This window comes from Physeter macrocephalus, chromosome 15 (assembly GCF_002837175.3).
Source record: "Physeter macrocephalus isolate SW-GA chromosome 15, ASM283717v5, whole genome shotgun sequence".
Classification (NCBI taxonomy): domain Eukaryota; kingdom Metazoa; phylum Chordata; class Mammalia; order Artiodactyla; family Physeteridae; genus Physeter; species Physeter macrocephalus.
In genome coordinates this window covers 75,920,355-75,945,642 of record NC_041228.1, presented here as the reverse complement: position 1 = coordinate 75,945,642, position 25,288 = coordinate 75,920,355, and the positions used below count along the sequence as shown (strand labels likewise).

At 41.1% G+C, this 25,288-nt stretch overlaps 1 long non-coding RNA gene across 1 annotated transcript in view; it reads left to right on the top strand.

Annotated features, from left to right (window-relative positions):
- LOC114487920 (uncharacterized) overlaps nucleotides 1-21,770 on the top strand; it is a 36,168-nt gene extending 14,398 nt beyond the window's left edge. The window contains exons 2-3 of the long non-coding RNA XR_003683489.2: nucleotides 20,478-20,607; nucleotides 20,723-21,770. This is a non-coding gene — a long non-coding RNA (uncharacterized lncRNA). The remainder of the gene's footprint in view (nucleotides 1-20,477; nucleotides 20,608-20,722) is intronic.
- The last annotated feature ends 3,518 nt before the right edge of the window (nucleotides 21,771-25,288 follow it).

Below are 25,288 nucleotides of genomic sequence, written 5' to 3'. Positions count from 1 at the left end.
TGATTCTCTAGAGAACTGTGCCCAATCCCTGAGCTCCACTTGGTAAATAGTCATTATTCTGATAAGAAAGCAAAAGAACACTATCATTTGAAATACTCTTGTTCCAGGTAGAAGTTCTAGAGAGCAGCCGAGTGTATAAAAATGGTGGCCACATAGTGCCAGGTCCAGAATGTCTCCACAGCCAGACATTCCAAAGCAAAACCGGAACACAGCTGCTACTCAAATCTAACAATGTTTGTTGATTAATTACGACCCAACTTTCCTCGTAGGATGTGTAAATTCTGAATTTCCTTTCCTGGCAGGTAATCGGTTTTGCTTTTGCTTTACTTTTCTGGTTGTATTTTATATCCAGCAGGAGAACATATAAATCGGTTTTTTGCCCCCATAGATTTAAACGGAAAGATTCTGGGATATCAAAACGATTTCACTTTTTTCTTTTTCTTTTTCAATTCAGAGGAATGCACTTGAGAGTACAAAATGGGCTGCGGGAATCGTGTGAGGGATGCTCCCCTCGGGCCCACTTGATTATCTAGACTGGATCTGTGTTTTGTAGCTGCATCTGAAACGTAGCATTAGCTGCTTCACGCTGGGCTCCGATGCTGTCGCTTGGGAACCCCTGGGGGGTGTGGAGAGAGCTAAATGGACTTGTTGCCAAGAGCCCCACAGGGTGAGGGATGCTGATTTTGATCATTTGCGTGGTGCAGCTATGCTGCCTGTGACAACAATGAAAAGTTACAAGGCTGAGGGTGAAAATCTGTGGCAAACAAGAAATGGTGGCCTTTAATTTTAAGAGAGAGTGGATGAGAAAAACAACTCAATAGTAAAACCCAAACTCCTAACCAGGGCCTGGAAGGCCCTCCAAACTCTGCGCACTGCCTCTCTCTCCAAATTCATCACTCACCAGTCTTCGTGCTCAATCTGTTTCGGGCACAGTGACCTGCTTGCTGTTCCCCAAACGTGTCAAACTCAGATGCGCCACAGGACCTTTGCACTTTCTGTTCTCCCTGGAACACTCCTCCGTGGGACCTTCACAGAGCAAGTTCCCTGACTTTACTCAGGCCGCTCCTCAGCTTACTTCCTTCTGGAGAGGCTGTCCCTCTAATATGGTAAGTGTATTCAAAGTGGCTTCCTTTCCATTCCCTCTATCCTCTGATTCTTATTCAGTTTTCTTTTTAGCACTTATCACTCCTTGAAGTTATGCTTTGCATTATATTTGTCACTTGCTTATTATCTATCTCAATAAAAATGTAGGTTCCTCATGGGAAATGTCCGTTTTTGTTCTGCAGTATCCTCAGCACCTAGAATATCTTGTGGCACGTAATAAGTGCTGTGTTTTGCTTGTTGAATGAAAAAAGGAACGAATAAGTGCTGTGCCCACGCTAACTCACCTTTTTATCCCAGCCAGGCGTTTGCACCCACTCATCTCTACCTGTCAGCCCCAGGCTCCTTGGGTTCAGGGTTTGGTTTTTGCCTTCGTAGAAAGTGCGTGCGGGCTTCTGAGCTAGGGATGGTTTCTTGTCAAGGTCACCGTCTTGTTAGTGCCCTGTATGTGTTTTCTGAACCATCTCTATGCAGTCTTGGCCTCTTGTTTCATTCTGGCCCTTTGTGCCTGTTCTGTTTCCCCAGGTCCCTTGCTGCTATTTCTGATCCTTCGAGGCTGGCTGATGGCTGGTCCTTGGACCCCTGGCTGGTGTGACCTTTAGGACCAGAAGGGTCCTCCCCCTTCGACACATACCCGCTGGCAGTCTGTACCACCTTGTCTCCCTGCTCATGTTTACTAGTCTTCCTGAGCCCTTAGCTTTCACTCAGATGCTGGTCCAGCTTCTCCCTCCAAGTCTGCCCTCACAGTGTCCTACCCTCCCATCTGGACCCAGCCCCTTCCCAGGAAAAAACTCACAGAGAGGCTTCACTGAAAGTTAATTTGGGCCCTAAGCCAGGAAACCTAGTATCAGAACAGAAGAAAGACTGCACATGAAAATATGACTTTATCACCCATCATATTCTATCAAATCTCCTTTTGCTATTTAAAAGTGAGTCTGTTGCTCTAAGCCTAAGAGAGACGTAGCCTATGTAGATTGGCAATGTCATTGTTAAAATACCTGAGGGAGATATAGATTGCAATATCCAGATCTGAATACCAGCCCCACCCATCAAGTTTACTCTGCTTACCAGCCTTCTAGGTTCACTGCCTTGAAATCGAGAATCTCGTGCTTTCCACGCCCAGGTTTCTTACGTCGGAATTTTCCATGGAAGGTTTGCAGCAAGCCAGGCTTCCTTCTCAGGGTTCACTTTGATCATAAAGTGCTATGATGGATTGGGCAAATGTGGTATTATCTATGTACCTCAGACACCCTTAGAGAATTATAGTGGTGGGAAATATAAATAAAATGATGAAAGTAAAAAATATATATATAATGATGGCACCATGGACTACCCTCTTTGCACGACACCAGGAAAGAAAGTGCGGTCGTAGGGGCCAGAGCCGTACTTTTACTTCTCTCTGGTGCTCCTTCCAGAGCTTTACAGGCCTCACCGACAAACTTGTGTTTGATAAAACAGTTCAGATCTTGATAACAAAGGAAAACCACCAGGTTGTTGTACTGTAGGAGAATTCTGCCAGTGAGCTGCCTCGAAAGTAGAAAAGTTGAAGCTGTTACGAGACAAAGTACCCAACAAATGACTTCATACACTGTGAAGTGCCATGGATTTCAGCCTGTTTGAGAGAACTGGGCTTTTGAAATTTGAAATGGCAATAGCTTAACATGCTTAAGCCTATAATTAGGTAATTAAAAGGTGTATAATATTGCCTGTTTATGAATCTTACATCATAAAATTTCTGTGATAGGAGAATTTTTAGAAGTCATTGAGTCTAAGCTCTTATTTCTTTATTTAGGCAGGGTTAAATCTATGGTATCTTGGCAAATAAGTATCTACTTGTTTAAAAAAATGAGGAAAAGACCCTTGCCATTTTTGCCATCTTTCTTTACAGCTACAAAACATTCTGACATTCTAGCTCCTTCTGTGATCAATAGAAAATCACAGGAAAATTACCATTGGCTTTGTAATTTACATTTTTAAAGGTGCTTTTCATTTCGCAATGTGTATATATATATATATATATATGTGTGTGTATATATATTGTAGAGAATGTATTTAAATGGTTACTTTAATCTGTTCTCTGAATACCGAGAAATGAGTAGGTGAAAGCAGTAAGAAGTAGAAGTCTATACGAATAAATTAGGTGTTTATTAGGCATAACAGATAAAACAAAATACAAGTTTTTATTAGGTAGTGTTGAATGGACAAAAGAACAAAATGTGAAGAAGAAAAAATAGTGCAACTCCACTTCCAGCAAAATGGAGTAGATGTTTTTTTCCCTATTCTTCCTCTGGCGCAACTAAAACCCCTGGACATCGTATATGGATCTCTCCTACCAATACCTGGCAGGAATAGGACACAGCACAATGTGGGAAAGCCATACCCTTGTCAAATATAGAGGCGCTCTTCCCGAAGGACAGGTGGCTGGTATATTTCACACTGTGTTGAAGGAACATAGCTTTTTAAACTCTAGCCCTTCATTAGTTGGACAGTGTTTCAAGATACAGACATTTAGTTGAAAAGACACAGTCCTTAAAGTCTGAACTCTGAATGTTTATAAATTGAGACACAAAAAGTCTCCCTGAAGTTAGTAACAGAAATAGATCATGGTTAGAACTAACATTTTCTGAGCACTCCACAAAAAACATTATGAAGCAGGTACTCTTATTCTTGCTATTTTACAGATAAAACTAAACTAGTTGCCCTAGGGGAGAGGGCTGGGGAGAGGAACAGCCGGATCTGGATTTAGGTCTGCCTTGTCCCTAACCACTGATGGGTACTGCAGGAGACAATCTTACCCCATCAGAACCATGTGGGAAGTGAACAGTAAAAGACCTACAAGCATTTGGAACCATAGTTCCCAACTTTTGCATTGCATAAATCAACATTATTTTTTTAAAAAGAAAGGAAAAGAATAGGAAACCAATACAATATAGAGTGGCCAGTACTTATTTTGCCATGTAAAGGTATTTTAAAAAACTACCATCTGGGACTTCCCTGATGGCACAGTGGTTAAGAATCCGCCTGCCAACGCAGGGGACACGGGTTCGAGCCCTGGTCTGTGAGGATCCCACATGCCGCAGAGTACCTAAGCCCATGTGCCACAACTACTGAGCCTGTGCTCTAGAGCCCGCGAGCCACAACTACTGAAGCCCACGTGCTGGAACTACTGAAGCCTGCGTGCCTAGAGCCCGTGCTCGGCAACAAGAGAAGCCACCGCAGCGAGAAGCCTGTGCACCGCAACGAAGAGTAGCCCCCGCTCGCCGCAACTAGAGAAATCCCACACGCAGCAATGAAAACCCAACGCAGCCAAACATAAGTAAATAAATTAATTAATTAAAAAAAATCAACGCCTTTGAGCACAGTGAAAAGTGTTGAGATACTTTTACTTAAAGGCTTGCATGAAGCATTGTTATGAGCATCAGGGCCCCATGATTTCATTGTTGGATCTTAGTTGACATCTTTATTAATGATCTAAAGATAGATAATCAGTTTGTCAAGTTTCTAGAAGCTATTCAATTAGGAGCAATTCCAAAAAACCATGGAGGATAGTGAAATGGTACTAGTGGATTAGAGAAGTCAAATAATCTGTCTAGAAATATATATATATATATATATATATAAAAAGAATACATTTACAGTCTAAGAAGTCATTCTCTTTCTTATCAAGAAAAGCAAAGAATTCCAAAGCATTTAAAATATCTTATCTAAAGCAAAAGGTAGACTATAAGGCTATTTTTCTTTGTCATTATCATGTCATGGTTCACTCAAAACAGCCTCATCAGCTATCGCATATGGGATCAAGAAGGCTATACAAAGATGTGAAGACTTATAAATAAATGAGGATGCAGTTAGGCACATGAGCCTGTTTCTTTCGTCCACAAACACTAACAGATTTGTCCAGTGTGTTTTCTCCGATTCAAAAGAAACTATTTTAACAGAGCGCTGAACTTTTTTGGCTAGTAGCAATGATTTACTCTCCCTTAATTAATACAGTCTCATCTATAGTTTTCTTTTTTTATTCGTAATCTCATTTACTTTGAAGCCTGATCCTTTGAAAGCGCCACACAATAGACCCTAACAAGTGAGTCTTAGGCTGATGGATGATGGCAGTGACTTATCCAGAATCTCTTAACAGGAAGATAGTATCTGTAGAGCAACATTCCTAACTCTACTCCACTGCTCTCTTTGCTGAGCTACAATGCTTTTTCTTGAGAATTTACTTTGAAGCCTGATCCTTTGAAAGCGCCACACAATAGACCCTAACAAGTGAGTCTTAGGCTGATGGATGATGGCAGTGACTTATCCAGAATCTCTTAACAGGAAGATAGTATCTGTAGAGCAACATTCCTAACTCTACTCCACTGCTCTCTTTGCTGAGCTACAATGCTTTTTCTTGAGATTTTTTTTTTTTTTTTTTTAATTTGGCCGTGCTGCGCGGCTTGTGGGCTCTTAGTTCCCTGACCAGGGACTGAACCCATGCCCTCGGCAATGAAAGTGCAGAGTCCTAACCACTAGACCGCCAGGGAAGTCCCTCTTGGGATTTTATTTTTTATAAGAGTTTCTGCTCTTAGATCTACATGCCCTTGTGAAATCCGTCTAGTTAAATGAGGATGGAGTTCTAGATTTTGCAGTGTCCAAGCAGGGCCTCAAGACTAGAGGATGACACCATGAAGACGATGATTCTCCACTCTGGTTGAACATTAAAATCACCCAAGGGAAGTTAAAAATATCTCAATGTTTGAATTTTCAATTAATTGACATCAAACATCTTGCAGAGAACATGGAACCACTCTTTCTAGAAGACTCCCTGGAAGATTCTCTTGCACAATGAAGGTTAAGAACCACTGTCACAGGCAGTATCTGTGTTTGGTAAAGGGTATATTCTATGTACACTCAGCTATTGCTACCAGCAGAGGGCCTGCTATGTCTTACACAAAAGCTTCAAGAATGTGACTGATTTAGAGCTCAGCTCTCCATCAAAGCCCTGTTCCGACATCATGGGAAAGAGGCCTAAACTTCCTTCTAACCAGAAATCTGCAGGAACCACGCCACAGAGCATGATCCCAAACTGCTGGCTATTAGAGTAATTTCACTGGGAAGCTGTAGATTTTCACTTTGAAAGCCATCTTCTCTGGCAACTTAGACAAGTTTTAGGGGAAGGCCCTCGAAATAAAACTAATGGCTAATTAAGAGCTTTCTGAAGGCCAAAAGCAAAGCAAATCTGGAAGACTTTAATTTTTTTTCTTAAAAAATCTTTGCATACATTTATCCTTTTCTAATCAATTTTAATGCATCCCTTGTCTCCCAAAAATATGCGAAAACAAGAGCCCAGAAGTATGATATGTTTGCCTATGCACCACTTCTGATACTTTTCTCATTTGTACCTGTGGGATTTTAATTCATGGAGGTGACTGAGTTATTACACAGAGAGGTCAATGCCATTGAAAGAAGAATTTATGACTTATATTTCCTAAGCGAAGGGGACGTCTCATGCCCATCGGGCCACAGGGGAAACAGCAGGTTCTGGTAAAGCAGCAGGAGCGGGAGTGAGGGGAAAGCCAGGCCAGAGTCCTCACTGGGGTTTCTGTGGGAAAGGCAAGGCAGGGCAGAGCTAACAGGTTCAGACTGGCTCGTTTCAATATTTATGGCAGGCTTTGGGCTATAGGCGTGTTTGCCTGGTGCTTAGCCCTGGGATGATTTAGGGCAGGGAATATACTGGTTTGGTGTATGAGTGTCTTATGGAGGAAGCAGTTCGGAGTATGGACTCCAGATTGGTTAGTTTGCATCTAAAAGGTGAACTCTTGGCCAAGCCCTTTGCTACCTCTCAGAACTGGCTGGACCTGGGAAGGCAGTCTCTCCCCAGTATTTCTGAGATGTCGAACATCACAAGATACAGAAAATTTAAAAATGTGAATAACACAATACTTCCATCTGGACAAAGAAGTTGCACGAGCAGGGAGTTGTGTGAGCTGACAGATCAAGTGGCCGTGTTGTGGGTAAAGGCTCCTTCAGCTCCAGTGCAGCTGGTCAGTGACAAGGGTCAGCGCGTGGCCCTTAGTCAGCAGGAATACAGTGGGAGTGTTCTCTTTCAGCCTTCAGGTGAGTGAGAAGGTGAAGTGACGAGAGAGTCTCGAAATCTGACTATATGTGCTCTGAAAAACAGGAGGGGTTTTTTTACTTGTCAATCCCTATTTATGCAGTTTCTCCTAGATATTTCTAAAATTTCATTGATTTATTGGTCTGAAATTAGCAACAGACAAAGAATAGGAAAATTTTTCTTTCCTCTTCCTAAAACAGAAAAGCCTGAAACAGCTGAAATCTTTAACCTACTAGATCTTTTGAACTAAAAACATGTTCTTTTCGAGATACTATGTTCAGCTATTTCCAGAAAATCTCTAGATGCAAAATTTGGGGGCAATATTTTCATTGGATATTTTATAGAATATTTTTATTTTATACTTGTCTTTGGGCCTGGTAAATGAAAGCACATCATAAGGAAAGTCAGTTATGATCAAATACTACAAATCTGAGGAAACATGAAAAAAGTGATAAAAGAAAAGAGTGTAGTTTTCTTCTTTTTATGTCTGTGTTTTGGGGATCAAAATAACAAAGCAGCTATAAAGTTACTTTGAGTAAAAATATATAAAAATAAAGGCTGCTTTGCAAAGGAGACTTGCACCCCTGGTGAGTCCAACTTTAATATTTAAAGCTAAAGAGATCCGAGGAATAATGCAGTTTTCTTATGTTGTTTTATTTATGGGATTCAGATACTTCCTCTTTAGCCACTTGTATTTGTACTTAGCCTGAAGGACTGAGAAGTCCACCAGTAGGGGGCGGTGTAGGTAAGACCTGTTCGTAGTTAAGGCAGAGCCAGATAACAGCATTTGCCCCACCTGCCGCTGGGTCCTGTGCTTGCATGGCCTGTCTAAGCACAATACGTAGATGCTTCTACTCTCTCCGTGTTTGGAAATGATCACTTCAGGCTCAAACTTTCCTTTTATGGCCTCACCTTAATGAAGATACTATTGGAAACTCACTGAATTAGTTTTCCATTTATATTTAAGCAGTACTTACCTCTATAAAAGTCGAAGAGGAAATTTGCTCTCTTTCTCTGATTCCTAAGTGTTTAACGTTTTAAAAGGTGGCACTTTGCCTCAACTCTCTTCCACCAGAGGATTAAAGGAAGAGTTTTACTGATTTAAGGACAGTGAGTTTAGGTTTTAATTAACTGAAGTAATTTGCCTAATCAATTTCATGAATCACTGATTTGGTATTTTATATATTGTCTAGATTCCATATATATGCATCACCTATAGTCCCTGAAACAGGGTTTTTCAGGGTCTGTGAATGAGTTATTTTTGTTACATTTATTTTATTTTACTTTATTTAATTTCATTTTTATTATTATTATTATTTTGGGGGTGAGGTGTCACAAGGCTGGAACGTGAGTGGGGACAGATGAAATCAAAAGGAATTTCAGTTTCAGTTTTAGTTTTAGGGGTTTTTTTTTTCCCCCTTTTTGCAGAGTTCAGTCTTTGCTTTAGGCTCCCTGAATAAAAAACTTCCAAACCACACAGCGATGTTCCCTGGCGCGGCTTTGCTGTGGTCTGTGGGATTCTTCAGGAGTCCTGTGAAGGCTGTGACGTGCCTCATTACTGCGGTGGGAGTGCTGTGTGTAGGTGGTTATCGTTTTCTGCTATTTCGTATTGGGAACCAAGGGAACAAGAATACAGTACGCTGCAGGCATTTTTTCATGGATGACTCACATTCTAAATGATTGCTCTTTGTGCTACAGTTCGAATAATACCAACATGCCGTAGGAACAAAACAAGCAACCCAAATCGAGGTTACAGTTAGATCACACATGCTTATCTGGGGCCTCATCAGTAGAAGTTGCATATAGCACTGTAGGGTGCAGTTGGGGAAGTGGGCTATAAACTGTGTTCAGTAAGCATTTATGGAGGTTTACTCCATGTCAGAAATTTTACTGAGCACTGGTGATTTAGTTACGAGAAATCACGATCCTTGCTTTCAATAAATATGTAGTCTGTGTAGATATCATATAAAAAGCAAATGCCATGTAGAAGAGTATATAATAATCAGAAATAAAATGCAGAGTATATTCAAATATCAAAAAAGAATGGCTGGACTTCCCTGGTGGCGCGTGGTTGAGAGTCCGCCTGCCGATGCAGGGGACGCAGGTTCGTGCCCCGGTCCGGGAGGATCCCACGTGCCGCGGAGCGGCTGGGCCCGTGAGCCACGGCCGCTGAGCCTGCGCGTCCGGAGCCTGTGCTCCGCAGCGGGAGAGGCCACAGCGGTGAGAGGCCTGCGTAACGCAAAAAAATAAAAAAAGAATGGCTGAAGCAGTTTTTGAGCTTAAACAACTTGTCAAGAATTAATTAAAAATACATATCAGTAATTTAGAATGCAACAAATCAGTAAGCATGCGTATCATCCAACAAATCAGAGCCAAAGATGATTGTGCCAGGTACTGTGCTGAGTGATTTCCATGCACCATCTAACTCCATTCACACAAAACCAGAGGAGGGAGGCAACGTAACCATTCTCCATTTATATATGAGGAAACTGAGGCTTATTAAGGTGAAATGTCTTGTTCCAGATCAGCGCCACTCAAAGTGGTCCACAAAATGGTGCTGGTCCATGAACTGTTTATCATTGAGCCATCACGAGTAAGTGCTGGAAACTTGACGATCATTTTACAGAGTAATTCTAGGACTGTTGAATTGAATGACAGAAAACATAGGTTTGAGTTTTGTGTATTTTGTTTTTAAACTGTGGAAACATATAAATAGATTTTACCACTTTAACCATTTTTAAATGTACAATTCAGTGACATTAAGAATATTTACAATGTTATGTGACTATCACGACTATCTATTTACAGAACATTTTCATCACCGCAAGCAGAACTCTGTACCCGTTCATTACCCATTCTCCACTTCCCCCAGACCCTGGTAACCTCTGATCTACTTTCTTTCTCATAAATTTGCCTATTCTAGATATTTCAAATAAAGGGAATCATACAATAGTTGTCCTTTTGTGTCTGGCTTATTTCATGCAGCATAGTGTTTTCAAGGTTCACCCATGTTGTTTCATATGTCAGAACTTCATTTTTTAATAGTTGAATACTATTTTATTATATGTATACATATATTTTATTTTTTTATACATTTATCTGTTCATGGATGCCAGTGTTATTTCCACCTTTCGGCTATTGTGAATAATGCTGCTGTGAACATTAGCATATAAACATCTGAGTCCTTGTTTGCAGTTCTTTGGTGTCTATATCTAAGAGAGATTTCTGGGTCATATAATAATTCTATGTCTAACTGTTTTAGGAACCACCAAACTGCTTTCCTCAGCAGCAAGAGATGATTTTTTCCTTATATTTTCTTATGGCTTTGAGCTCCTGCTAGTGTCCTTGCATTTCAGCCTGAAGAACTCCTTTTAGCATTTCCTATGGGGAAAATACACTGGCTTCCTTGGCTACTGTGACAGAGAGGGGTGCACTGTTCACCAGACCATTTCCTTTTCCTCCAGGCCACTCAGCTAGACTACAGTTACCAGCATCTTTTCCTTTGCAGGTGTTAAGTGTGACATGCAACTAGTTCTAGTTAAGATAATAAAATGTGGAGGTGATACAAGCCTAGTCCATAAGACTCCCCACACGGGCTGCTTCTCTTGATCTTCCTTCGTCTGCTGGATAGAGGCAGAGGGTGATCTTGGTAGACGCACAGTGAAGATGGTAGGTCCTCTGCAGGCTGCGTCCCTGAAAGGCTGCATGAGACAGGGAAATCCCTTAGCATCCCTTCCCACAGAACCATCATTGGACTTCACTTTTTAACATTCACTAATGCTTAAGCTGTTATTATTACACCTTTGAAGTTGGAATGTTTCAGTTATACCAGTTAGCGTTACCTTCACTCATTCATACAACCATCTGAGTCATTTATTCAATGCGCCGTATTTTCCCTGATTTCCATTTCCAAAGCTCAAAACAAGTAGTATTATGTGATTCCTCCAAGTTTCATAATCCTCATCTAGATTTTCACCAAATGTCATTGACTTCTCCTTATGGAGTTGTTCCTTTCCAATGGGTATCATTCGAGTCTATCTCTCCTCACTTCAGTTATTCCATTTCCATGTTGGCCCAGGTCCTGTGCTGAGATTATAAAGAGAAGTAAGAAAGGCATTGTTTCAATCTAGAGTCTGGTGAGCACACAACAGTGTCCTAACTAAACTTCCTTTTCTGGACCATCTAGGCCACCATACACACCTTCTACAAATAAATCTTCCCGATAAACTTTTTTTTGCATATTCCTATGACTCATTAGATAAAGGGCGTGTCTTGATCTAATGTGAAGCCCCTGCTCATATCTGTTAGTCACCCATTTTCTCCCACTGTCCATCACAATGCTTTGATTTCTTCATGGCACCCTTCTTTCTATTTCCAACACATCACATCACTGATTCCCAAATCCAGGTCTCTGGGTTGTATCTCACCTGTTTCGCCTTTTCTCCATTCAGGTTTCCAGTGTTCTTACCTCTCCTACTTATGAAGACCTGCTCTCAGAAAACACCAGGAAACTCATTTACATTCAGATTTGCTCCTGATCACAGTAAAAGGTTCTTCCACAGAGGATTTCCTTTTCTTTTTAAAAAAAAAAATCTATTTATTTATTTATTATTTATTTTTGGCTGCGTTGGGTCTTTGTTGCTCTGCGCGGGCTTTCTCTAGTTGTGGCAAGCGGGGGCTACTCTTTGTTGCGGTGCGCAGGCTTCTCATTGCGGTGGCTTCTCTTGTTGCGGAGCACGGGGACTAGGCACACGGGCTTCCGTAGTTGTGGCACGCGGGCTCAGTAGTTGTGGCTTGCAGGCTCTAGAGCACAGGCTCAGTAGTTGTGGTGCACGGGCTTTGTTGCTCCGCGGCATGTGGGATCTTCCTGGACTACACCTCAAACCTGTGTCCCCTGTATTGGCAGGGAGATTCTTAACCACTGCGCCACCAGGGAAGTCCCTCTTTTTTTTTTTTTTTAACTGAACAAAAGTCTAAATAAAATAAAAATGATTTAATATATGATAGTTATGCCCACAGATTTTAGGAACTAAAAGTAGATTTTCCACATCCCTAGCACCAGACCATCGGGTTCTTCTCTGATGGAGGTCAAGTACTATTTTGGACTTTGGACATTTGGGTGAGGAGGTGAAGCCAGACTCTAGAAAACTTCTGGTTGATTCAATGTTATTTCTAGAACGAAAGGAAAAAAAAGACACAACTGAGATGATCAAATCTTTCAACTAAATTTTACTTCAGGCAAAAATAGATATGAACAAGCATAAGACAACCAAAAGAAACCACAAGACACAAAAATTACTCTGACTTTAATTTCTTTTTTCTTTTTTTTTTTTTGCCACACCACGTGGCTTGCGGGATCTTAGTTCCCCAACCAGGGATTGAACCCACACCCTCGGCAATGAAAGCACCGAGTTCTAGCCACTGGACCGCCAGGGGATTCCCTAATTTCTTTTAACCGAAACTTCTTGTGATTTCTCCTATGCTTAAGGCAAATGGACCACATTGGGCTGTAAACGATGATAGGAGGAGATAATGGACCAGGTTTTCAGTCTTGAAAATAATATGAACAAATTTCACAATTACAGTACAATGCTGCCATTTTAAATGTGCAGTTCATTCACAGATCTACTGGCTCATTATTTAAGTTGTTTTAATGAGATGGTGCCTCTTGAAATCCTAAAGGTTAAAATGAGACATGTCTTATGCTTCCTGAAGTTATTCAGAATCAACTACAAATCGCAAGGAAGGAACAAGAGGGTCAGCACTCTTGGGCATGAGCACATTCTTTAAGGTATATTTTTCCTTCTTGTCCCTTGATTGATGAGTTTAATACATTCTAATGTACATTGCCCGTTGCATAAGGCCAGAGGCTGCTAGTTGGGGGATAATGAGAATAATGCCGTAATGTGAATCTCAAGGCCGTTTTAAAATTGGATTTGTACTGCTGTATTGCCCTGAAAGTGTTCCTATGTGAAATCCATATTTTTATGTGACATTTGGGGAAATTAAAAGAAAAACAAAATGTACCACAGGAGTCAATGTGCCATTACATACTTTGTTCTGTTAAAAAACAATCTACCTCTTTCGGCTTTTGGAAAATCTGCCAAGGAAGAAAGATGTTTGTAATTAATATGCCAACAGGAAATATGTCCAAGCTGATGCGTCATCCTGTCATGTCCTGATGCAATATGGTCCCGGCATTAGCCAGGAAGCGTTCAAGGAAGGAGGTGAGCTTTGATGACCCCCTAACTGGATATGTCATGCCAGTTCCGGGACTCTAGGCACTTCTTTCAACTCAGACAGAGGGTCCTTTAAGAACCTTTGTTTGGCAGCTACATTTTTATAGTGTGCCACTAATAAAATAAAGCAGATAAAGTAGAATATTCTGCCCAAGGCATCCGTGTAATTGAATACTGGCTCTATTCCCTGTGAGTTGTATGACTAGGTAAGTTATTTAGACTTTCTGAGGTTTAATAACCTCATCTGAGCAATGGGGACAGTAAAAGCCACCTTAGAGGGTTTGTGAAGATTAAGCTATTCACATACATAAAGGAAAGGACTTATTAGGTCTCTTTAGGAAATATTAGTTTCCTCTTCCTTTATAAGACTATTTACGCTTACTTAACCATGGCACCGAGTCAACACTTGCTGCAACCAAATAGTAATGTTTTGACAGTATGGAGTTAAAAGGGAGTAGAGCGCCCTCACTCCTGCGTGGCCCAGTGGTTCTGCGGCATGGAAAGCGATGCAGAGCAGATGCTGTGTGAGCCTTTGCTATCACTGACCTCACAGCCAAGGCACTGCAGTACTTTTCTATTGTGAATAACAACTCGCCACATGTTTAGCAGCCTAAAACCCCCATCTCTAATCTCCCAGTTTGTCTGGGTCAGGAGTCCAGGCACAGCTTGACTGGGCCCACAGCTGCAGTCGAGGGAGTGGCCCCACTGGGGTTCTCACCAGGACCTCAGGGTGCTCTTCCAAGATCATTCAGGGGTGGGCAGAATTCAGTCCCTTGTGGTTGTCCAGTTGAGGCTCTCAGCCTAGAGGCAGCCCCTCTCCAGAGCTGTTCGCAGCAAGGCCCTTTGCTTTCTTGCCTGAGGCCAGCAGGAGAGCATCTCTCTGATGTTTCACCTGGTAAAGGCTCCTCTCATGGTGTTAGGACCACCCAGGATGGTATCACTTTTGATGAACTAGGTCAACTGATAAGTAACTAAATCATGATGCTGATACCCCGTGACAGTCACAGGCTTTGCCCACACTCAAGGGGAGGGGACCCTACAGGGCAGGTACAACAGAGAGTACACGTCCTGGAATTCTGCATACCACAGTCATGTGGCCCAGATCCAGAGAAGCATCTTCAGAAGAAGGCAATCTTCAAATGGATACCTGGCTCTGATTTTCCATGCTTATTGCTGATGAGCAACATTTAATTTGAAATGGCAGCAGCCTTCTCAGCATTAGTTGACTGGTGGCTAGAGATGCTGGGAATACCAGACTGACCAATGGGACATGAAATCCTCAAAAGCCAAATACTCATTTGGAACAAAGTGTAAGGAGCTGAGCTAGAGGTGGAAAATCTGCATGCCAGGTACACTCAAGCACTTGGCAGAAATTTTTAAGCTTCTTAATAATTCTGAGACTCTGGTTTTATGTAAGATGAAGAAATTGCATCTCAGAGAGAATAAGTGACTCACCCAACACCATGCAGCTGATTAATCTGTGGGAGACTTGGGTCTAAAATATATGTCCACCTGCCTTTGTCCAGGTTTTTTCCAACATAGCATTCCACTTTTCCTGTTAGAAGTGAGGTCCATCACACGTAGAACTTTTTTTCATGCATGTCTTGTAGTACGGTCATTGACTATCCCTTGAGGTATGCTAGGTGCACACAAGAATAAGAACATGGCCAGACTGAACCTCAGCATCTTGAGAGAACAGAGGCATGATCTTTTTAGATTGGTAAAACATAATCAGGATAAAGATTTGGTCATGGAGGGTGAGAGTAGATTGCCTTATTCAGAATTAACATTTATAGAAGATTGAAGGGGGTGGAGAGATAAGTCCCTCTTCTTTAGAATGTGAAACTGTTGGCTTGCTTTTCCAGGAGTTTGAGAATTGAATTTACTGCCTATGATTCAGCAATGCTCAACCCAATAAACTAACATAAAAATTTACCGTAGGCTAGTGACATGCCCAGACTTGTAAGCAAAACTACTTTGGGGGTTGTCATGGGTTGATTTATGTCCCCCCTCCAAACCCTATGTTGAATGTGACTCTATTTGGAGATAAGGTTTTTAAAAAGGCCTTCAATGTAAAATGAGGTCATTAGGGTGGGCCCTCACCCACTATGACTGGTGTCCTTATAAGCAGAGGAATGTTGGGTGCAGATGTGTACAGAGGGAAGACCATATGAAGAAAAAGGAAGAAGACGGCCATCTACTACCCAAGGAAGAAGACGGCGGTCTACTACCCAAGGAAGAAGACGGCCGTCTACTACCCAAGGAAGAAGACGGCCGTCTACTACCCAAGGAGAGAAGCCACAGAAGAAACCAAGCCTGCCCACACCTTCATCTTGGACTTCCAACCTGTAAGAAAACAAATTCCTCTTGTTTAACACTGTGCCCCCAACCCCAGCCGATCTGTTGTACTTTATTCTGTCTGTAAACACATACGGGGGGTGCTTCCACAAACACAGTGGATTCTCAAAGAAAAACACAGTCTTAGTAACTTGCATCTCTCCGTTTATAAAAGAATAGCAAATCAGACAACAATCTACCATGAATGAGAAGATTATTAGAACTTCAAGAGGTTAAAAAATTAAAATTGCAATCTGAAGTAAGTAAGCACATTTAAAGTGATTTTGTCACCATTAAGAAAAGGTTAAATTCTCTGAACAACAAATATGCAGAAATTGGAAAACTAATGTACAGAAATTCAAAATATAATTTTTAAGGTTAAAAAACAAATAGGCCTATTAAATAACATATTAGAGACAGGTAAAAAATTAATAACCTTAGAGATAAATACGAGGAAATTACACAGCATTCAGTAAAAAGGGAAAAATAAGTGAAAATGATAAGATGTTGAGAGACATGGAAGATAGAATGAGGAAACCAATATACCTCAGAATGTATATGTCAAGAAAGTAAAATAGGATGAAGGAGAAGTAATAAAGGTCAGAAGATGATGGAATAATACTACTACATTTCTGTGGGAAAATTGCAGTTAAACAAAAGTTTTAATGAGATTAAACTAAAATAATTTATCAGGAATTTTGACTTTTTTATTGACTTCATAAAATGAGACATGTATCTCATTCCCTGACATACATATCTATTTTTTTTTTCACTTAAAAAAACAACCAGCTTTTCAATGGACTCTACATGGCTTACCTATGTCACCAAAGGCAGTGGTCACCTCTACCTGGTGTCAGTTTTGGGGGGATGGCAATGTGGTAGGGAAACAAGTGCTAAACCAAGGAGCTCTGTTCCTTTGGATGATTCATTTAGCCTCTCCGATGTTACTTCCTCATTTGTAACAGACGGAATTGAAGGTTTTACAGAAGAGAGTAGCAAGCTTTGGCATCAGACAGACCTAAGTAGAAAGCCTGGTTCACCCACTGACTTGCTACTGGGTCCTGTGTGCTCAATAAATATTTGTTGAGAGGGTTGCTTGTCTCAGTTACCTGCTCTGAAACTTGAGGGTGGCACACCGGGATCAGATGACTGCGTGGAGGACCGCTGAGACCCTGTGTGCCTTGGTTAGCCTTGTGTTCGGCTCAGAGCAAGCAGACGGAGCAGGCTGTGCTTTTCATATTTCTAAGGTCCCTTGTAGTTCTAACCTCCTCAGAATCCATGACTCGGTTTCAATAAGTGTAAAACAATTTGTAGGGAATGTGGGAACTAAGTATTTTATATTGCGGTTGCATGGATCTTGATTTGACAAATAAGTTGCAGTAAACTCATTATGTTAAACATGAAATGGACGGTTTGGGCTTTTCCTTGGAAGTTGTTACTTTATTACAGTGGATGCAAAGGCTGCCCCCTTGTGACAAAGAGTGAGGACCACAGGCTGTAACCCATTCCTCGGGCTGTAGCCTTAAACGTTTGCTGCAGATCTGAGCCTTCCTGACAGCGTGATGGAAGCTGTGCACAGGATACGTTTCCGTAGGTTGATGCATGAGAACATCTCATTCCAGAGAGTCGCTGCTGTTTCTCAGTGGAGGCAGTTTCAGCCCAACTGTATTTTAAAAATAGTCTATGAATAATGTAAGAATATCGCTGTTACGCGGTAGCTTTCAATCAACGCTAGCTCTCTCCCACCTTCTCTTTCTGACGCTTTAAGGAAGATGGTTTGATAGATGAAGTTTCACGCCCTATTTTTCTAGTTAAAATAGCCCTGTGCAAATGCAATATGTCTGCCTAGTAGTTTAATTTTTTTTTTAGTTTTATCTCATGATGAAGTAAGTCATGCTACAAATATTCCCCTTACATTGCAAAAATGTATAGCACATATCAAAAAAGAAGAAAGTATTTAATTTATGGTTCCAATGGTACAACAGAAATGTCCTTATCACTTCCTTACTCTGCTTTGTATTTTGCATGGAAGGTTCTCACGGGAGACTGGGGGTAGTGGAGGTGACCAGATACTGAGGGTCAGCTTCTCCAGATGCAGGTGCTGAGACTGAATTTGAAGTGTAGGCTACTTATCAGGAGTCAATGTCTGTGAAGAAAGGGAGAGGAAGCAGAACTGGGTAGTGGGAGATGCTGACAGCAGATGCCAAGGACCAAGGACCAAGGACCCGGGCCTGCCAAGAAAGCCTCAGCTAACCCAGCGAGCTCCGGCCAGAGCGTGACCCAAGGCTCAGGGACTCCCTGCACCTGGACTAACTGTGCAGGATCTACAGCAAATCTTGATAGGAAATCTGGGAGCAGGGCTCCACGTCTACCATGTGTCACTGACAAAGGAGAGGGGACAGAGAACGTCAGTCCGTTCGCATCTTTAATAGACAGTCTTCTTGCTAAGGCTCATATGCAGCCTAGTTGCAGGTCTATTCATTTTTGCTGAAGGCTCTTCCTGCTCTCTCCTGCCTTGGTCTCCTCCAAAGCCACCAAGAACAGGGCTCTCCTTCCCTACACAGTTTCTTCTCCTGCTCTGCCTTTGGCTAAGCTTGCCCTTCTCCCAGAAGCATGCTAGTCTGCATCACCAAATTGAACATAAAATGATAATGCCTTGCATTTTTTAAGTATGTGTGTTCTGTCTTAACTAAACTATAAGCCAGGAATTGCAAGAAAAAGTTTCATCTTGCACTACAATGCTGTCCATTTGTTAACAGCTGCCTGGAGAGAGCTGTGTTGAGAAGGATTCTGAGTCTGAATCCAAGCTCAGTGAAAAGTAGAACCATAACCACCAATGACCTTCATGGTCACACCAGGGAGAGAGGGGACATCTTTTCAATATTTTCTTTCCAACCCTGTTCTCAACTTTCCACTGGTAGTTAACATGGCAGTGTATAAAAAACAATACTTCACACTTCTTGCTGAATATAGAAATGAATTGCCCTAAGCCTCTCAAGGGATCTTTAATTGTGGAGAAAAGTCCCTTATGGAGAAGTGCCTGTGATACTTACTCAGAAATGAAGTTGCTGGACTGTGAGGTATTTGATGGTGTTCTGTTAAATACTTCCGTATTGTCCTCTAGCTTTACATGAGGGGTTCTATGATTAATTGACCTGATTTGTAAGTAAATGAGTCCAAGTGCAAAGGCCTGAGACTCAGTGGGGGCGGGGTTGGGGGGCGATGGCGTCAGTTCCGATCCAAGGCCCAAGGCCCAAGAACCAAGCACCAAGCCCAGGGGCAAGAGAAGATGGGTGTCCCAGCTCAAGCAAAGGCAGCAAATTGGCCCTTCCTCTGCCTTTTTGTTCTCTTCAGGCTCTCCATGAACGGCTGGTCTTCTTTACTCAGTCTGTTGATTTAATTACTAATCTCTTCCAGAAACACCCTCACAGATACAACCAGAAATACTATTTTACCAGCTATCTGGGCATCCCTTTGCCAAGTCAAGCTGATGCATACAGTTAAATGTCACAAATATATTCATAGTTAGGCATTTTTTAGATTGTAGATAAACCCAAAGAAGAAAATAAAAATAATCCATAACCACTTTTCAATATGTTGGTGTATTTTCTTTCAGTACCTTTTCTACTACCTTATCTATATGCATTTATTCAATCTGTATTAGAAATGATTGTAATCATACTTATCACACAATTTTGCCTTCTTTATTCATTCAATTCTGTCTTGTGAGTTTCTATGTCACTGGCAATTCTTCCAAAACATTATGTTAATGGTATTGCCTAATATTCCATTGTGAAATCCCTATAATCGCAACTGATTTCTCCTTTTTCCTATTTAATATTTAGATTATTTTAGTGTTGCTTTTTGTTATTATAAGTAATACTCTCTGAGTCATCTTGGCTTTGTTACATCTTTGATTTCCCCATATATTTCTGGAAATAGAACACTGGCTCAGAGGTTAGAAACATTTTAAGATTCTTCACCTGCTTGATAAGCCAGAAGGTTTACCAATTTATACTTGTGCTTGTATTAAATGAATTTTTCTTTACACCATCTCTAATACTATTTTTGTTGTAAAAATATTTTCTATTTTACTATCTAACGGGGAGCAGTCATATTAGGTGGGATCTTGTCTAACATTCTGCTGAGAGAAAATATAAAAAGCCCTTGTTTTCTAGCACTGTAGTGCCCAAGAGAATATAGTGTTTGTTCATGTTTGTTTTTTAAATCAAAAATAACATGGATTGGTGATACCAAAGAGAAGTTTAATGTTAAAGTAAATGTATTTTTTATAATTAAAAAAAACTTGGTTTAGTCTGCTTAGGTAAATTTTACCTAGCACATCACTGAGTTGCAACTGTCTTTTCTATAAAATGATAAATGTTTATGAAGTGCAGTGTCACTGGAAAAAATTTTTTATTGGAGTAGAGTTGATTTACAATGTTGTGTTAGTTTCAGCTGTACAGCAAAGTGATTCACATTTATATATATCTATACATCTATATATATCTTCTTTTTCAGATTCTTTTCCCTTATAGATTATTACAAGATACTGAATATGGTTCCCTGTGCTCTACAGTAGGATCTTGTCATGGAAAATTTGAGACTTAAAAATATATTTCTGTTGTTTACTTGATTAAACTAACTCATCAAGTCGAAATGAAGTATTTCTGATGGTTACACAACTTTCTATTTATGTCAAGCTTCCCGTGTAGATTATTTCTGCATTAAAGGCATCCAACGACCCTTTCCAGCAGCATCCACCCACCTCATACCCCAGACCAAACTTCTAAAACATACAGCTAGAAGAGGATGTTTGCAAACATTTAGACGGTGAGACACATGATATTTTCAAGTTTGTAAAAATTCTCCTTTGTAATTCCAGTATGCGAAACCACTAAAATACTATAACCCCCCCACACAAAAATTTTTTTTTCCAATTTGTTAGGTTCAAAAAAGCATCTTCGCCTATGATATTCAAAGTGGACTGCTCTGCAGGGAGAAGAGCAGAGAGGGTACCAGCTATTTCCCAGGACACCAGCAACCAGTACCAATACCTTTCCTCGTCGTCAGCTCCAGGCTTCACAGCGAAGACACTTCTCCCCATTCAACTCCATTCCACGCTAGAAATAAGGGCAAAAACCAGCACACAAGCCCAGATTTATGATGGAGCTGTGTGCCTGCCCAGGAAGTCTTGGAGTTTTGTTCTCATTCTCAGCTTCATAATAAAATGTAAAAGAGCTGGGGGAAGTCAGTTCAGCTCATTGGATATTCTCAGCAAGTAGTAACTAATGGATTTTAACATAGAAAATTATATCATTTTCAGACAGTTAATAATAGCAAGGTTCTAATTTACCTTAAAAGAATCCATAACCCATGATAGAGAAAAGACCTGAAGTAATTGCCCTAAAAGAGATTAGACGTTCTTTGCGTCTAATTCCACTGAACACGCATATTTTAAAATACCAGAAAATAGCAAAAAATTTTAATCAATATTTCCAAATCCTCCATACCCTGTCTTCTAGATTCTTCCTTCTTCCCCTTGCAAAACATATCAACAACAGACAGCAAACAAGGAATTAAACAAAGAAGTTATACACTAGGATTGTGAACAAGCAGCAAACTAAGCTCATTTTTATTTATTTATTTTTGGCCACACCACATGGCTTGTGGGATCTTAGTTCCCTGACCAGGGACCGAACCTGGGCCCTTGGCAGTGAAAACGTGGAGTCCTAACCACTGGACCACCAGGGAAGTCCCTAAGTTCATTTTTTATTTTCTCCTTTCTTCTCTGCTCTGGCAAGTTTGCAAACAAACTCCCACCCACTGAAATGGCAAGATGCTTCCAACAGAAGAGGAAAGAGGCAGAGCAAATGACCCGAATAATCCACAAGCCCAGAGAGCAACCTGGCGATAAGAGAGAACTGTCTGGGATGAAGTGGGCAAGGGCAAATAATGACTGTATTTACAAATAAACTGTCCGTCTTCAGAAGCTTTTTGAAACTGTGTGATGCTATGCTGATAACTCCCTTGCAGAAAGACTTTTTTTTTTGGTAAAGGTACAGACTATTTTTTATTTTTTTAATTTACTTTTTAATTTCATATTGGAGTAGAGTTGATTTATACAATGTTGTATTAGTTTCAGGTGTACATCAAAATGGTTCAGTTATACATATACGTATATCCATTCTTTTTCAGATTACTTTCCCGTATAGGTTGTTACAGAATATTGAGTAGAGTGCCCTCTGCTATATAGTAGGTCCTTGTTGATTATCTATTTTATATATAGTAGTGTGTATATGTTAATCACAAACTCCTGATTTATCCCTCTCCACCACTTTTCCCCTTTGGCAACCATAAGTTTCTTTTCGAAGTCTGTGAGTCTGTTTCTGTTTTGTAAATAAGTTCATTTGTATCATTTTATTTTTTAGATTCCACATATAAGTGATATCATAGGATATTTGAGAAAGACATTTTTAAGGACTGAAAAGATGCAGGGAAGAGCAACAGGAGTAGCTCTTTGCACAGGCTTCCAGAATAAGGATGTTTGGCACCTCATCTGCACCTCCTGTGAGTGGAGTGGTGGCAGCCTCTCAACCTCCCCGCAGCGATGGGGCTGCAGGACGGCACCCCACTGGCAGCGATGACTGAGACACCCAAGTCCCGATGAAGAGTTCTTGGATGAAATCACCTGAAAATCCCGCCATCAATAGGTGTTGGTGTTAAACTGGAAGAAATACTTTAAAATATTTTGCAAAGACTAGAAGAATAAAAACACACTTTTGGCCCCGGGGGCCAATAAGCCCTACCACTTACGATTAATGTAATCAGAGGCATAAACAGTCCTGGCTTTGGTTTCTAAGCTGGACCTTATAGGCAATAAATTAGTCATTTAATCAGAAATTATTTTAATTGTCAAGGGATATACAAATGATGGATATTTTAGCTATATTTTTGTTTGGGTGTATATGTAGCCCATCCTCAGGGAATGGAAAAGAGTTAAGAGTAAAAGCCCAGGCTGCTGTACCAGGTGGGAAGTTTGAATAAAAACAAAATAAGTTGCAGAAACTCAGTGCTCTATGCAGTGGAGTAATCATTTTTGTTGGGGATCTATTTTGTTCCTGCTAAAATCCAAGAAGGTCTATTACATCCCTTCTTACCTTCAAAGCAGAAAGTTTTCATTAGGAGGGAGAGAGAAAGAAAGAAAGCAGGTGGTAGTTATTTTGCAGAATGTACTTTAAAAGAGTGGGGACACCTCTATGGAGCCACAAATTAACTAGAACTGGAGAAAAGCAGTCAATGGGGTCAGAGAGAAACCTGGTTCGATCTTCCATATAGCTGCTGAGATGTCTCTACCATTAATATAAATCTAAATGGAAGTGTCCTTTTATTTTATTTTAATTTTCTATTGGGGTAAAATTGACATATAACGTTATATTCGTTTCAAGGGTACCACATAATGATTCGATATTTGTATATATTGTGATAGGAAGTGTCCGTTTAAACAAGAACGGACAGAGGAGGGTCCACATAGAATCAGAAATAGAACACACAATTGGCAAAAGGTTCTCCCCACCCCTTCAGTGAGGAGACATTGGAAGTTAACACTGAAACCTCACTGAATACTATTTGTGACTTGTTATAATATTACATACAAATGTATATGTAAATATATATATGTGTGTGTGTATATATATATATATATAGTTAATGTAAGCTTTACATGCTTTCCATTCTGTGCTTCTCAGAATATACCTCAGAAAGACTTTTTTGTCGTCTGAGTGTGTCACCTGTGACACTTACCCTTCGTGCTAATTAGTGACTTATATTTCGCACTCATGTCTCACGTCCACCTCGTTCATTCATTCATTTAATAAACATTTACGAAGCTCTCACTATGCCCTAGGTACTGCGCTTGGCAAATGAAAATTAGTAAGTAAAGCAGAACCTTGCTTTCAAGAAATTCAGCATCTTTGTAGGGAGAATGAAATTAAAAGAGACAGGTCTCTGAGCAATCAGCACCCCTCTCTTGCCCAACTGACTCTAGAAAAAATTTCACCCAACTCATTCACTAGTTCAGACCCCGTGAAGACACATGAATCTTCATCAATCCATCTATTATTTGTTGAATGTAGAATGCTGGGCTGGCTTAAAAAACCTGGATAAGTCTAACTACTCAGTATTTACCCCAAAGTGGAATGTCTCACAGTTAATTAAGTGTAAAATGAGCGTGACTGAGTCAGTTCTTTCTTCAAAGATCCGCTGGCTAGCTGGAATGTGATAGGTCTACTTGGAGGACAAAAGCAACAACAACAAAATTAGCCTATGGCTATCCAAGATGGTTAATTTGATTTAGTGCGGGAAACTGTGAATAAACATTAACACCCAGAAGGAGCATAGTGGTTTTTGTATCATTAATCATTATGTGCCAGCCATAGCTTTTAATTATATTACTTGGACTGTAATAAGACAATAAATTCAGGACAGCTTGGATTTTGGCTTCAGAAACCTGGCGAATTGAGCGCGATTTGTAAATACCCACAATAATATTTTCTTCAATTTTGTTGAAGGCTGAATTACCCTTCAACAACTCAATCAGTCTCCCACATTTGCACACAATGAGCTAAAGCAGAGGAAACAGGAAAAGCTGGCAGCCCGCAGCCCCTCCCTTCGGAACCTTTGAGGGCTCACTTCCGGTCATATGATGGCCAGCCTTTCAGGAAAAGGACCGTCACTGTCACCGTCCCATCTGCTCTGAACAGAGGGACGAGAGGACAGTGATATTCCGCACCAGGCTTCTAATCCTGCCAGATCGCTGTGGTCTTTGACAGTATGCAACACGTTATTAGAGGACAGATCTTTCTATTTGCATGACAAGCTGTGGATTCGGGCAGCCCCCGGGGCCACCCGCAGGTAGAGCACCGCGTGTCCGCTGCATGTTTCCCCAACACTGAGAAAGAGTGCGGACTTCGGCTCAAACGCGGTGCCTCCACGGTGGGATGTTGAGCAGGTTACCCCCTCTAGGCTTCGGTCCTCTCCTCTGAAGCTGGAGGAGGCTGTAGAGGCAGGTATAGCATCACGCAGGAGCATGTGGGCTCCGCACCAGCCTGGGATCAAAGCCTGCCCCTCAGTTTGCTGATCATAGGGCCACAGGTAATTACTCTCTTCTTCACTTCCCTCCTCCTTAAAATGAAAATACTTCCACCGCTTCCACCGAGCGTTCTTGTGGCAATTAAATGGGTTAATGAAGAACTTTTATTATAACTCTTTTTGTAAAGATTGAGATGAATTAATTTTATCTTTTTTTTTTTTTGCGGTACGCGGGCCTCTCACTGCCGTGGCCTCTCCCGTCGCGGAGCGCAGGCTCCGCGGAGCACAGGCTCCGGACGCGCAGGCGCAGCGGCCACGGCTCACGGGCCCAGCCGCTCCGCGGCACGTGGGATCCTCCCGGACCGGGGCGCGAACCCGCGTCCCCCGCATCGGCAGGCGGACTCTCAACCACTGCGCCACCGGG